We start from the raw sequence: 15,149 nt of genomic DNA, 5'->3' as shown, positions 1-15,149 counted from the left end.
TCTTTGTTGCTCCTCAAAGTTTCATTTATATTGAAAATCAATCATGATTAAATTTGCCTTACTTTCTCCAATCTCGCACCATCGGTCACATCGCGGTATTTTCGAAATTTCCGGAAAATCCGCGATATATGTATATACCTGCGTTATGAAAAAAATCCGCGATGGTCGAACCGCGAAGTAGCGAGGGATCACTGTAAATAATGATATTAAAAGCTTTTAGTAAATATGTTATCACAAATATTTTCTGGGGGGCCTGTGACGGCCGGTGAGAAAGGTCCTTCCTTATACCTTTCCTAATATAAATCTTCCAAATATACTAGAGAAAGATAAAAGCATGGAATGCAGAGGTTACAACCCTCGCGCGAACACCTTGTAGGTGTCGTGTATTAAACAAAGGCGTGTGTAAACCACTATTCACAGGTTGTCTTCCATTTAGATAATCCCTTCATCAATGGGGAGGGCCGTGACAGGCCCTAGATAACATGGTTGAACTCCCCAACGACACCTACCACGCGCGCCCTCTAGGACATCCTTCTTTAATTGGACTTTAAGCAAGCATAGTTTTTTTGGGCACAGTGTTTTTTCGAAGAATTTCTCGTTATTTCAACATGACTGACGTTGTTACTTCACCCTTACCAATGTTAAGTACCATAGTTTGTTTTGGCAGCTTTTGACAGTACCGGGCATTTGTTCTATTTCCATTATGGTGGTTTTTAGTTTTGGAAGCGATTGTCCTGCCGAGATATCGGCAGCCATTTTGGGTATGTTCGCTTCGGTAAATTTTCTAGTTAATTTTGCCCATCTGGTACTCTGTCAGATAGGTTATATCACTTACATTTTATGGCCTTTTATGTTATCATTAATTATTATTAAATTTTACTATGGTATTTATTTGCTTACAAGTCCAATTTGGACCTACGAAGAATAGCGATTTAAGATAGCGTTTTAAAGCATAGTAACGATTTAAAGATTAGCGATTTAGTCTGTTAATTTGTACCCTCCTGGAGGGTTCGTTTTAGACTATATCCTTGTTTTTTTTGTTACGTTGTCGTTATTCTTCGTTATTACTATTACTAAGAAAAGCAATCAATTTTATTAATTTTCTTATTTATTGTGTGATGTTAATTTTTAATATGTAACCTTGAGAGCGAAAGCATAGAGTGCTCGTTTCCTGTTCTACAGGTATGAGTTATCCTTTCTCTCATTTTCTTTGAGTAAGAGAGGTGAATTTCCCGTTCTCCGTTTTTATACGATCACGGGTTATTCAGGCCTCTTCTCAGTATCAGAATTGATGATAGTACGTTTAATATTATAAACGATTTATTGATGTGGTTACTGTTAATATAGCTAACACTATTATTAGGTACGTTAGTGTATGAGTCATTAATTGGGGTCGTTTTATACCGACACCCTTAGCTCCGCCTTGAGTTATGCTTGGCTCCGCCTTGAGTTATGCTCCGCTATAATGGATACTCATTGGGTGAGAACTAGTTATCGTTCCGGAGCAGATTTTTGGAGTGCAACGGTGAAATCCGGCACTCGGACTCCGGCTGAAGCCTTTTACACACGAACCTTTGTCATGTTTGATCACAATTACACAGTTAAGGCCCCCGTTTTCATCGTATCTCCGGCTTCACTGGAGATAACTCATTCATTGAGGATAATGTTATCGTACCGGAGACGGTCACGATATCACGATGACGGACCTTTGCTACCGGACCTCCGGTAAAAACAGAGATCAAGCAGGAGTCCAGAACCGGAGTTAACAGTGTGATATCGATGAAGTTTAGAGATTCATGCTATGTGGTTACTGGTTTTCTATTATAATTTCTTATTTTATTAAGGTGTTACCGGGCGTCACAGGCCTCTTCCCAGAAATAGATTTTTCCTTCGTCAAAATCCCTTATTTACCGTATCTATATAAAATCCTACATACGTAGCAAAGCAGGAAAACTATTTTTTTTCCTTTTTTTTTTGTCGTTTAATCAACTAACAAACTGCCGCTAATGACCGAATGATATTTTACAATAATTCTAAACTGTTACTAAAGATGATTCTCCATTCCATATCCAAAATACTTTTCCTAACTTCAGTTTTAAGTCAACTTGTACCCCCCTCAATTATGAAACCATCTAAAAAAAAAAAAAAGTAAGAGAAGAAGCAAGTACTAGGCCGATTTTTAAAGTTGTCGAACAAATAAGTTACCGCTATAACGTTCGATGTGACATAGTGCGAGATTGGAGAAAGTAAGGGAAATTGAATCAAGATTGATTTTCAATATAAATGAAACTTTGTGAAGCAACAAAGATTTCATTTGATAGTGAGATAGAGGTAAGGAATGAGAGGTAGTGAAAAGTATCCACACAGAGAGAGAGAGAGAGAGAGAGAGAGAGAGAGAGAGAGAGAGAGAGAGAGAGAGAGAGAGAGAGAGAGAGAGAGTGTGTGTGTGTGTGTGTGTTGTTTTAAATGTAATAAACAAAAAAATATGATAGGTTGTAGCACATTGGTGCTTATGTAATATCAACTGTATAGATGGTTTGAATAAGTTAAGAAATGGTATAAACAATACTTCGTACGCGCATATTCTTGAGACCGGCAGCTAGACGTCAGCTGCTCTGATCACAGCCAAAAGTAAAACAAAAAGAAGTCAACAATACTCGATTTTTTTAAAAACAAAAGTACACGCTTTCTTAATGTGCAATTAACTATTTAAAGAATAGCAATTTTCTAGAATAAAATGACGTTTCTCCCAAAAATAGTGGTTTGCTGATGAAATCGGATGCCGTATTTAATGAAAAAAGTCCGCGAAGTCGTGAATCCGCGATGGTCGAACCGCGAAGTAGCGAGGGCTCACTGTACCTGGAAGGCGTAAAGCACTGGTCTGGCTAAGGCAGATTTGCACGTAGTGATCGTATTGGCTGCTAGACCTTGTTCATGGAGATGGATGAAGAAGGACAAACAAAAATCCGTAGAAATCTCCTTAGGTTTCTTTGCCTTAACAAAGGCGACCCATTTTTTCCAGGAAGATTCTTAATGTCTTCTTGTTGACTTTGACTTGTATTCTTCTAAGAAGTCAATACTGTCCTTTGAAATCCCGAACCTTTTCTTGACTGCTAAGGTGAGAAAATCATGATATGAAGGTTCAGGGACTTCTGCGATGAAGCTGAGACAGTCAATTTCTGCACTTGCTGAGTCAGAACTGGATCCGGCAACAGGATCAGCTTCAGGCGTAGTTCTGTTACTAGGGGGAACCAAACACTGTTGGGCCACTTGTGGGCCACTATCGCTGCTGTCCCGTGAAAGGATCTCAGCTTGTCGAGGACTTTCAGCAGAAGGTTGGTTGGAGGGAACAGGTATATCTTGGACCATCTGTTCCAGTCTATAGACATCGCATCTGTTGCTTCCGCTAGGGGATCCTCGTACGGGGCTACATACCGGGGTAGCTTCTTCTTGTCGCTCGTTGCGAAGAGGTCTATCTGCAGTCCTGGGACTTTGCGTAAGATGAAGGAGAATGATCTCGCGTCTAGGGACCATTCCGACTCTACTGGGTTGAACCTGGAAAGAGCGTCTGCCGTCACATTGCTAAATCCTTGAAGGTGGACTGCTGACAAGTGCCATCTCTTCTTTTCCGCTAGTCGGAGGATGGCCATTATTACTTGATTCAATTGAGGCGATCTCGAGCCCTGTCGATTTAGGCATCTCATTACAACCTCGCTGTCTAGGACCAGATGGATGTGGATCAAGCAGTGAAGTTTCAGTTTCTTCAGTGAGAGAAAAACTGTCATGGCTTCCAGAAAGTTGATGTGGAAGGTTTTGAAGAGGGGAGACCAGGTTCCTTGGACTTTCCGATGATGAGAGTGGCCTCCCCACCCTTCCTTTGAAGCATCCGTATGAACGGTGGCTGACGGTGGAGGTGGTTGGAAGGGTACCTTTTTCTTTAGGTTCTTGACCTCCGACCATGGCTTGAGTAGGGATCACAGACGATTTGGTATAGGTTTCTTTAGATCTCTTCGGGCGTTTGATGCGGATTTTCTCCAAACTCCTGATGCATCTTTTAATTGTGCTCTCAACACTGGATCTGTCACTGGAGGGACCCCAACACGCTCTCCTGTTGCCTTCTTGATATCCGGGCGGATTGAAGGAGTCTCTTGACAGATCTTGCTATCTCTTTCCTCTTCTTTGATGGAATGGAAAGGCAGTGTTACTGTAAGTCCCAGTGGACACCCAGCCACTGGAACGTCTGAGCTGGAGAAAGACGAGACTTTTCCAAGTTGATCTTCAATCCTAGATGTTCCAGGAACTGGATGACTTCCTTGGAGGCTTGCGTGCACTCCTCCTTGGATGCTGCCCACACCAGCCAGTCGTCCAGGTAGGCTACTACCTGAATTCCCTTTAGGCGTAATTGATGAATGACTGCATTCGCAAGCTTGGTGAATACCTTTGGGGCTATGTTTATGCCAAAGGGCATGGCTCTGAAGACGTTTTGTCTTTTCCGTAGTTTGAACCCTAGGTAGAGGGAAACTTGACGGTTGATTGGTACGTGCCAGCACGCATCCGTCATGTCATGGAGACTGTATATGCCTGTTTGGGCAAAAGGGTCCTTATGTGTTGAAGCGTCAGCATTCTGAACTTGTAGTTCACTATGAACTTGTTGAGTGGTGATAGGTCCAGAATGACTCTGAGCTTTTTTGAGTCCTTCGGAACACAAAATAGCCTTCCTTGGAATTTGATGGACTTTGCCCTTCTTATAACTCTCTTGTTTAAGAGTTCCTGAACATATTTTTCCAATATGGGGGTTGAGTGTTGGAAGAATTGAGGGAAGTTGGGTGGAGTTGTGTTCCAACTCCACCCTAGTCCATTGTTGACCAGGCTGTGGGCCCAGGGATCGAAGGTCCAGCGATCCCGAAAGAGGAGAAGTCTCCCTCCTACCGGTAGCATCTCACTTTGAGTGCTGGTTGGAGGACTTACCTCCTTGGCCACGTCCACGTCCACCTCTGTTGGCCCTGCCTCTGGAGGGGTGCTTAGAGGATCCTCGAAAGGAACCTCGAGACTGCGGCCTAAAGGTCGTTGACTGCCTTTCGAAAGCTTGGGTGAAAGTGGGCGACCGTATCGCCACCGTCTAGGGGACCAGCTGGAAGGTGGTGGTTGGCTGTGCTACCGTCTGTTGCACCGTGGCCATGGGAAGCTGATGTTGTTGCCTGGGACGAGAGGGCACTCTTGGTCGTTTCGTCTTCCTTTTTGGCTGGGGACCCTCGTCAGCGGAAGACCTCCTCTTGGAGGACAAGCCCCACTTGGAGAGGAGATTCCTATTATCCGTTGCAGCTTTGTCCATGACCTCTTTGACCACCTCGCTTGGGAAGAGGTCTTTTCCCCAGATGTTGGAAGCTATCAGCTTCCTTGGTTCATGCCTCACCGCAGCTGAAGCGAACACGAACTTCCTGCAAGCCCTTTGGGGTTTAATGAAATTAAACAGGTCTTTGGTGACCGTCGCCAGATGAGCCTTGGCGAAGACCATGTACATGTCTGGGGTTTCCGATATGCTTGCCATTGTCTCTGGCCCCGTCTGCAGAGACATAGAAGCGGCAAGACGTTCTTTTGTCTCCTGTTCTCTGCGCAGGAGAAAGTCCGACAACTTGGGGAGGTCTTCACCAAACTGTCGTCCGGCAATGTCTGCCTCCAGCTTCCCGACTGTGAAAGTGTTGTGAACATCTTTCCAGTCCGCATCATCTGATGGAAAGGCGAGGGAAAAGGGTCTACACTCCTCGAGTGTAGGACAGGGTTTCCCTGCCTCAACCACCTTTAAGGCGGCCTTAAACCCTTTGTCCATAAAGGGAAAGGCACGAGAGGGATCAGCAATAAAGGAAGGGTGCTTTTTGCTGAGAGCCGGCACCATGGAGCTAGTAAAGGCCCTCTCTTTTAAGGTGTTGGTAAATAAGGCCTGGGCCTTGGGGAGGTCAAGAACGATGACCTCCTTTGGCTCTGTCTCCTCTTTGGATGAAGGTTCCGTCCTCAGGCGGACATAGCAATCCAGATAGGCCCCTTGGCTGGGCCAGAACTCTACATCGTCCATTGGGACAGTGCCCAGTTTCTCGGAGAGGAAGATCTTCCCCCCTGACATCGGCATATGCTCCGCATACCTCCAAGGATTGACATCAGAGAAAGCAGGAAGATCCTTGATGTTTAGCTTCTTCGGGGCTAAACGCGTCGCCACGAGTTGGTGCATCTCCGTCTGAAGAGAAGCCTCCTTCTCCGACGATTTCTTTTGCATGTCCTGGAACATGGAAAGAATTGAGTGCAGCGTACTTGTGATCGAATCTAACTGGGGGGCAGAAGAAGAGGTCGAAGGCACCGGCTCGGCCACCGTAGCAGAAGAAACCGAAATCGTTTCGGCTTTCTCGGTCTCGCCTTCAGGGGGTATGTCATCCTCCTGTACCAGTTCTTCCACCAGGAGATTTTGTTCAGTCTCCTCTGAGACAACCGACATGTTGTCCTCAAGCTGGATGACCTTCAAGGCGTCCGATACAACAGATTCTATCGGAATCTGGACGAGGGGAATCTCGGGTTGAGCCTGGGGAATGATTGCATCTGAAGATGCCCTAGGGAACAGACAGTCCCTCATCCATTCATTAGGAAGGTATGGGCCAGAGGTGTTCTTCTGAAAACCCCTGACCTATTTTCTTAGCGTCTTTCTTGCTGCATCCCTTGACTCTGTATACTTTTGATCATCAAAAACCTCCTTAACAAGTTTGTCACAAACGGTACATACCTGTGGGTCCCAGTATTTAAGAGATCCCTTCATGACTGCGCAGCGAGCGTGGGCCCCGCACATGTCGTGGCCGCAGAAGTTCCTACTGCGGACTCTGCAGAAGTTGTTCCCGCACTCGGGATGCTCCTCCTGTAAAGAAAGAAAAGCATATAAGTATTCGGTGAAATTCTCAGATTTCATCATACATATTTTTCAAAAAAATATAGCTTAGGATAGGGTAAGCTAGAAAAAGGAAAAGACACCTTCTTGTGTCTCCTGTCCAGCCCATTGCTGTGACCTCCTTCAATATTGAATGCTAAATTCCTAATGAATTTGGAAAGATAATATCCTTGGATATAAAGTGTCTTCTTAACACTGTCTTCTAGATTCAATATTGGGGAATTGGTAATGGTTGTAAACCATTAAAAAGGCAGAGAGAATCGCTCTCTTAAATGTGATGGTCTCACAATGGGCTGCCCATGAGCACCTTGTAGGTTGGAAAAAATTAGTATGGGCTACAGCACTGACTGCCGGCGGCATGCCACCAGTACTGCCGTGCCTTCCGGCATGTTCTGGGCTATGGAAGGTAAATACTGCCTTCATGGTGATGGGCGGCAGGTCGCCAGCAGTTTCTCTGTCGGCGGCATGCCGCCAGTACTGCCGTGTTTGCTGGCGAATTCCAGGCTTATGGAAGGCAAGTACTGCCTTCAGGATGATGGGCGGCAGGTTGCCGGCAGTTGCTCTGCCGCCGGCAGCCAAAGGGTCCTTCTATCAAGTAGGACCCGGCGGTTAAATGTCTAGACTTTGGGTGGCCGGCCGTCGGCAGGCAACTAGTTGCCGGAGGCCGGCCAGAGTTTGCCTATTGCCTTTGGTCATCGATCAGCGGCGCCCATGGCAAGTGACGGCAGAGCTAACTGCCAGCAGGCGTCCAACATGGCTGCCGGCAGTCGGCCCAGAATGGGGAAAGGCAAAGGAAAAGAAGGATGAAGGAAGGCTAAAGCTCAGCCTTGCCGGCCTACATCCGGAATGAGGGTTCAAATGGAAGGGGGAATTAAATTCGGGCTTCCATCCGACCATATCCCATCCATATTGGTAGCATGGATATGGATAACAAGCGACCCAGACCAGCTGCTACTATGTCCAGTGAGGTGTCTGAGGCACTACTTGAAGAGAACGGCTGCAGTCCGTCCGCAAGTGCGAGCTTTGTTTGTGAGCACAGGCAGGATTAAGAGGAGAGTCACCAGAAACACCATCTCAGCTTGGATTCGAAGGGTTATCCACCATGCCTTGAATCCGGACCCTCCTCCGTCACGTCGCCCTCGGGCACACGATGTCAGGGGTATTGCTACATCCCTGGCCTTCAAGAGAAACTTCTCTGTGATGCAGGTACTTCAAGCTGGGGTCTGGAAGCGTCAGACGACCTTCACAGCCCACTACCTGCAAGATGTGACCCACAGGAGCCTCGATACGTTTTCTATCGGCTCTGTGGTGGTTGCACAACAGCTGGTCTAACCTCAGGCTCCTTTTTGGACAAGTAGCAGTAGGTTGAGGGCGTTGTTACCCGGTCTTAGTCTGCGTGAATGAAAGAGTATGTCTGACCCTTACTTCTTTCTTCATTCTCCCCTCTCTTGGGGAAGCAGCAGCCTGGTCCTCGCATAGCTGACCTCGACCTCTGCAGGTAACCCATGCTTCTTTGTGCTCCTAGTATTAAGCTTAATACTGTTGCGTCTCCCATACCCTGACGAGGTGGTATTGGGAACGTCCTATCCTAGAATTCCTATCTGAAGGTCTCAAGGTCAACTTCATAGGACGAGTCACACTCTCCTCCACACACTGCTTATGTAGGCCACTCGTTCCTAGCGATGCTAGGAACTTGTGAGGTACAGGGGCTCCCTTTCTCTAGTGCTGCTCACTGAGGGATCGAGCCCCTGGGCAAGCCGAAGTCAGTAAGGCTGGGGACTTTCCACCCTTCCTAAGGGGTAAGTCACCCAATGTAAATAGCGTGGTTTGTATTTCGGTTACGGAACAAATGACAAATTTGAAGATAATTTGTATTTTTCCTAACCATACAAACCTTAGCTATTTACACATATGTGCCCGCCATCCCTGACCCCCAAGTCAAGTCCTACCTCTAAGTGAAGTGAAGCAAGTCACCGGTGTGTGTGTGTGGGGGGGGGGTTTAGCAAGCTCCCCCCCCCCCGCTAACTAGCGCTGGGGTAATTAACCCTCGTTAAAACTATTGGCTCGTCATTTCAGCTGCGCTAAAAGGTAAACCCAATGTAAATAGCTAAGGTTTGTATAGTTAGGAAAAATACAAATTATCTTCGAATTTGTCATTTTTGTGTGTTTTTAACTTTGGAGAAGGTTGTTAGATTGGCTATGCCAGGTTTGCAAGGGTGGAGGTCTAGCCACGCGAAGGTCGAGGACTTTGTGGCAGCCCCAAGAGACTTACAACCCCCTGAGTGGATCGCTGAGTCTCTCAAGGAATGCAGGCGAAATGAGGCAGAGTAATTATGTAGCCAGCTTTCTTGTCAGGTAAGAACCAAATTGTTAATAGTACTAATTGTAGTTATTAATAATTATATGAATTTCCCAATGGAATGAGGTTTTCAACCCATCTCCAACTGTGGGAATCAGCAATATATATATATAACTACCAGGGAAGTTCCGTAACCGAAATACAAACCACGCTATTTACATAGGGTATTACTATCGGCGTTAGCTGAAATGGTGAGCCCTTAGATTTTTAACGAGGGTCAACTACCCCCGCGCTAGTTAGCAGGGGGTAGGGGAGGGGTAGCTAGCTACCCCTCCCCCCTCACACACTGGTGAACTGACTCACTTCGCTTTTGGCTCGGACGACGAACGGATGTCTCTGTTCCCGTCCTCGCATGGCAGCCATTTATTGTTTTGTCTTTACTTAATTACTTACTTTTCTTCACTCATATATATATGTAAACATATTTTTATGTTTATGTATATATTCGAGTATAGAAATCAGTAAGTTTTCTTTTCAGTGTTCGTGCTGTGTGTGTGTACGATATCACCGTGTGGCCGCCGGCAGTCAGGCCACTACGATGTAATTTCATGGACCGCGATCTCTTCCTTGGTCCTTCGGTCGGCTTCTTCCACAGGCGCCTTGGTGAGTCGTCATCGCTGGACTTATTATTTGTTTCTCCGCTACTCCTCTTTTCCTACGGGGAAGGTGGGGTTCAGCTTAGTAACGCGAGAGTATAGTTTGACTTCGGTCTCTCTCTCTCTGGAGGTCGTTCACCTTTTACTACGTTTTCTGCATACTACGATAGCTCCTCGGTTCGGGTGGAGTTGCTACGCAGTACTTTTTATCTCAATTATTTTTCTATTATAAAATCTAATTGTATTTGTTAACTTTTCAGCTTTTTAGAACGTTTCCCTTCGGGGATTTTTGTTCTTACTTTTAGTGAACATTCTTAATGAATTGCATAATTATAACTGTTATAATTCTGTTTTTGTTACAGTTCTCGCCCTTCCCCCTTCCCGTGAGTGTAGGTGGGGTTGAGGGCTCTTGCCTGTTATGTAATTCTTGTGTTCTTTTCCCTCGGGTTTCCTCTTCGGAGTCTTCCCGGGGGAATGAATGTTAACTAATTACTTTTTATTTTCACAGTTAACGATCTGTTTTTCCGTTTGCCTAATGTGACAACGAAGCAGAGCTGTCTTGTTGGGACTCGGGGAGTCGGCTGTTGCTGCCTCCTCTTTAGGTCTTCGTCAGGGGCGTGTCTGCTTCTCCTAGAAGTTCTCCCGAGACAACCGACAGCTCTTCAGTTCATCTTAGAACACTCAGGAGGTTCGCCTCCTTGGGTGGGTAACTTCCCTTCCGATTGAGGTTCCCTGCCCAGGTTTGAGTTTTTTTCCCTTTCGGGGGAAACTTCTCTTACCTTTAATAATTGTTCCGTAACCGAAATACAAACCACGCTATTTACATTGGGTTTACCTTTTAGAGTAGCTGAAATGGCGAGCCATTAGAATTTTAACGAGGGTGTATTACCCCCGCGCTAGTTAGCAGGGGGGTAGGGGAGTGGTAGCTAGCTACCCCTCCCCCCCCTCACACACCGGTGAATTGCTTCACTTTCACTTTTGGCTCGGACATGGACAGACTTCTCTGTCTTTGTCCTCGCTTGGCAGCCATTGTTTGTTTTGTTTTTACTTAATCACTTACTTTTCTTTTACTCAATATATATGTAAACATTTTCTCATGTTTATGTATATATTTGAGTATAGAAATCAGTAAGTTTCCTTTTCAGAGTTTGTGCTTGTGTGTGTAGTGTACGATATCTCCGTGGAGCCCTCGGCAGTTAGGCCACCATGGTGTAATTTCATGGGTCGCGATCGAGTTTGACTTCGACTTTCTCTCTCTCTCTCTTGAGGTCGTTCACCCTTTTACTACGTTACTTTTACTACGCCTTTGTAGCTTCCTTCCCGTGTGGGGGGGTTGCTATGCCGTACGTTTTGTCTCAATTAGTTTATGAATCTAATTGTATTTGTTGATTTTTCAGCTTTGTAGAACGATTCCTTTCGGGGTCTTCGTTCTTTCTTTAGTGTTCATTCATTTTTAAATTACATAATTACATAGTTACATAATTATAATTGTTATAATTCTGTGTTGGTTACAGCTCTCCTTCCGTGAGTGTAAGTGGTTGTGAGGGCACGTGCCTGTTGTGTAATTCTTGTGTTCCTTTCCCTCGGGATTCCTCTTCGGAGCCTTCCCGGGGGAATGAATGTTAACTAATGATTTTTGTTTTATTTTTTACAGTTACCGATCTAGTTCGTTTCTGTAATGTGACAACGGAGTGAGCTGTCTTGTTGAGGCCTGGGGATTCGGCTGTTGCTGCTTCCCCTATAGATCTTCGTCAGGGGCGTGTCTCCTTCTCCTGGAAGTACTCCCGTGACGATTGACTGCTCTCCAGTTCATTTTAGAACACTCAGGAGGCTCGCCTCCTTGGGTGGGTAACTTTCCTTCCGAGGGAAGTTTTTTCTGTCCAGGCTTGAGTTTTTCCCCTTTTGGGGGGTTCTTTTCTTGCCTTTTTTGTCGTGCGACTATGCTCTTGGTGCTGAGCGGTCGCACCTGCAGTTACGCTCAAGGGGCTGGGCAACTGCAGGAGCCCCTCTTCGGAGGATTGCTCCTTTTAGGTCACTGGCTGACCCGTCTCTTCTACGAAGTGTTTCTCTTTCGTTCGCGAGAGAGTACACTCATAGAGACTCCTCTTCAGAGGACTCTTCTGCTGTTGTTGCTGTTGGCCGCCTTCGCCGTAAGGCTCACCGTCCGCTACGTCGTAAGGGCCTCCCATCTCCCTATAAGGGTGCTAAGAGGCGCCTTTTTGAATCTCCGTATGCAGCCTACAACTCCTTTTTCTTGATCTACTGCCCCTGGTGCAGATGGACAGCAGTCTGACCTCGTCTTCCGACGGGCATCGGTCTTCCCGATGAACAACGGTCTTCCGACGGACATCAGTCTCCCGACGGACATCAGTCTCCCGACGGACATCAGTCTCCCGACGGACAGACAACGGTCTTCCGACGGACATCAGTTCCTGACGGACAACTATCCCTTCGGGGCAAAGGGTTGCCTCCCACGGGGGTTCTTCCCTTGCGTGCAGTGTTCTCTCCTGCTCAGTGTTAGCGCACAGGCGCTCTCCTGCTCATCAGCGCTTTCCTGATTGCTAGTGCTCTCCTGTTCGCCAGCGCTCTCCTGTTCGTCAGCGCTCTCCTGATTATCATCTCTGCTGTTCCTGTTGGTTCCTGTTACGCGCCCTGTGCGCCCACGTTCGCCCTCGTGATCTAGAACTTCGGTTCAGGTCTTGGACAAGGACTCTTCTTCTACGCACAGGCTTCCACGCGTTGCCTTCTACTCGCCAGCGATCACCAGCTCGCCAGCGACCACAGACGCGTCAACGTTCGCCTGCTCGTCAGCGATCTCCTACGCGTCAACGATCGCCATCGATCTGCCACGCGTGTCAGTTCCCCTGGACACCATCAGTAGCGATCTAGCGCTCGCCTGCTGTGGACCACGATCTCCGGTAGCTGAGTCTTGCCGTAGATCTTCCTCCTGCTCGCCAGCGCTCACCTTTACTTCTGTCCTGCTGTGCGCCTGCTTTCTTCAATCGCCAGCGCACATCTGCGCGCCCTTTTCTGCCACGCACCAATGGGTGCCAACGGTTTTTTCTGACCGTCTAGGAACGCCTGATTAACAGCTTGCTTCAGCGCTCACCTTCCTGATGCTTCTGCGCGCCTTCTGTTAGCGCGATGCACGCTAACCATCACTAGTCTCTTACGCGTTAGCGATCGCCTACGCGCCAGCGCGCTAGCGTTTTGTTAACGCACCACCGCTCGCCAACGCTCCGTCGCTTGCCGACGCGCTATCGCTTGCCGACGCGCCATCGCTTGCCAACGCGCCTTCACTCGCCTGCGGGCCATCGCTCGCCAGATTGCGACATCGCTTGTCAACGCGCCATCGCCCGCCTACGCGCCATCGGTTTCCCGACTGCCTGCGCTCGCCCGCGCGCCTACGTGCCTGCGCGTCCACACGCCCACGTGCTCGCGCGACCGCACGCCTACGTGCCCGCGCGCCTACGCTCATGCGCCACCGCACACATGCGCTCCAATGTTCGCCCGCGCGCGAACCAATGGTGTTCCATCGCGCAGACCAACGGTGTTCCGTCGCGCGGACCGACGGTGTTCCGTCGCGCGGATTGACGGTGTTCCGTCGCGTGGACCGACGGTGTTCCGTCGCGCGGACCGACGGTGTTCCGTCGCGCGGACCGACGGTGTTCCGTCGCGCGGACCGACGGTGTTCCGTCGCGCGGACAGACGTTGTTCCGTCGCGCGGACCGACGGGGTTCCGCCGCGCGGACCGACGGGGTTCCGCTGCGTGGACCGACGGGGTTCCGCCGCGCGGACCGACGGGGTCCCGCCGCGCGGACCGACGGGGTTCCGCCGCGCGGACCGACGGGGTTCCGCCGCGCGGACCGACGGGGTCCCGCCGCGCGGACCGACGGGGTTCCGCCGCGCGGACCGACGGGGTTCCGCCGCGCGGACCGACGGGGTCCCGCCGCGCGGACCGACGGGGTTCCGCCGCGCGGACCGACGGGGTTCCGTCGCGCGAACGTCGGCTTGATTCCTGCAGTATCCATTGCTCTCTTACGGGTCATCGCTCGCCGACCACCAGCTCTCGCCCTTCCTACCACCCTCGCCCTCCTTCTGCGCTCCTTCGCTCACTTTCGTTTGCGTTCCTGCGTGCCCGCGCATGGGCGCTTCCACGTTCGGCAATGCGCAACCCATTGATTTAACATTGCGTGAGCGCCAGGGCGATTGCGACCGCGATTCCCGTTGGGGTTTCGCAGCATGACCAGTCTGGCGAGTCTTCTGGAGCGTATTTCCAGAACATGGCCTCACCCCGTAAACGCAGAGCATGGCACATGCAAGAGCAGGAAGAATCTTCAGGGAGGTCTGAGCAACATTCTTCTTTCCAGAACCTGGGTTAGCCCTTCCCCGTCAATCCCTGATGGGGTTTTGCCGGGGAGCTTTCCGTTCGAGATTTCTCCATCGACCAAGGGGTGACTGGTTTACCGCTTCCTCTTCTCCATCTCGTGAAAGGGGCTTACCAGGTCCTTTCCCTCCTCGGTTGCGACCCGAGGTTTTGTTCAAGGAAGCTACAGGAAGTTCATGGGTACTTTCCTCCTCTCGGGCTGAAGCACCTTGGCGTTTCGTCGTCAAGTTTCGAACTTGCGGGCAAGCTCGATGTTGGACCATCTGGACGCAATGACCGAGGGCTTCCTCTTGGGTGTCTCATCCGTGGATGTCGACAAACTCAGACACCCTTCCATCCTTGGGAAGAGCTTGTTTGTGCCCAAGGACAGAGACATAGACAGCGGTGGTACGGGGAAGTCGACTTCCGTTTTCACTTCCCCGAGGCGCTTTCTTCCAGACCCTGCAGGCCTCCAGCGCCTCTTTCTTTCAGCCTCGTCGGCCTAAGTTATCGGACCGGCTACGGCAACTAAGACAAGGTGTCCAATAGCAGTCCCCTCCTGTCAGGAACAGGTAGCACGGGATGCTCTCCCGGGGGGCATAATCCTAGAGGGAGCGGCACAGTTCATGAACTCTAGGATTGGCAACCCCCCCTTGCAGGTCTCACGCTGGGAGGATGCCTAAGGTTACTCATCCGGATAACAGCTTCCCGAGGCCGATTCCTGCACGATCTCCGTAGTCAGCCAAGGATATTGCGCCTGCCGTCTCTGTCAGCGAATTCAGTGTCACTGAACCTCTATGCCATGGGGTCGGCAAGAGTTTTGCCCGTTTGGGCAGAATGATCCATGCCTTAGGAGGAGGTCCTCCATAGAATCGTCGACGGCCTCACCCCCCGGCTTCTTCA

At 49.0% G+C, this 15,149-nt stretch overlaps 1 protein-coding gene across 2 annotated transcripts in view; it reads left to right on the top strand.

The window, feature by feature from the left end:
* Positions 1 to 15,149, top strand: part of LOC137627103 (zinc finger protein ZFP2-like) — a 364,597-nt gene that overhangs the window by 66,459 nt on the left and 282,989 nt on the right. The window lies entirely within an intron of this gene.

The sequence above is a fragment of the Palaemon carinicauda genome, chromosome 34, assembly GCF_036898095.1.
Source record: "Palaemon carinicauda isolate YSFRI2023 chromosome 34, ASM3689809v2, whole genome shotgun sequence".
Classification (NCBI taxonomy): Eukaryota; Metazoa; Arthropoda; class Malacostraca; order Decapoda; family Palaemonidae; genus Palaemon; species Palaemon carinicauda.
This window is presented reverse-complemented; position numbering and strand designations above follow the sequence as displayed.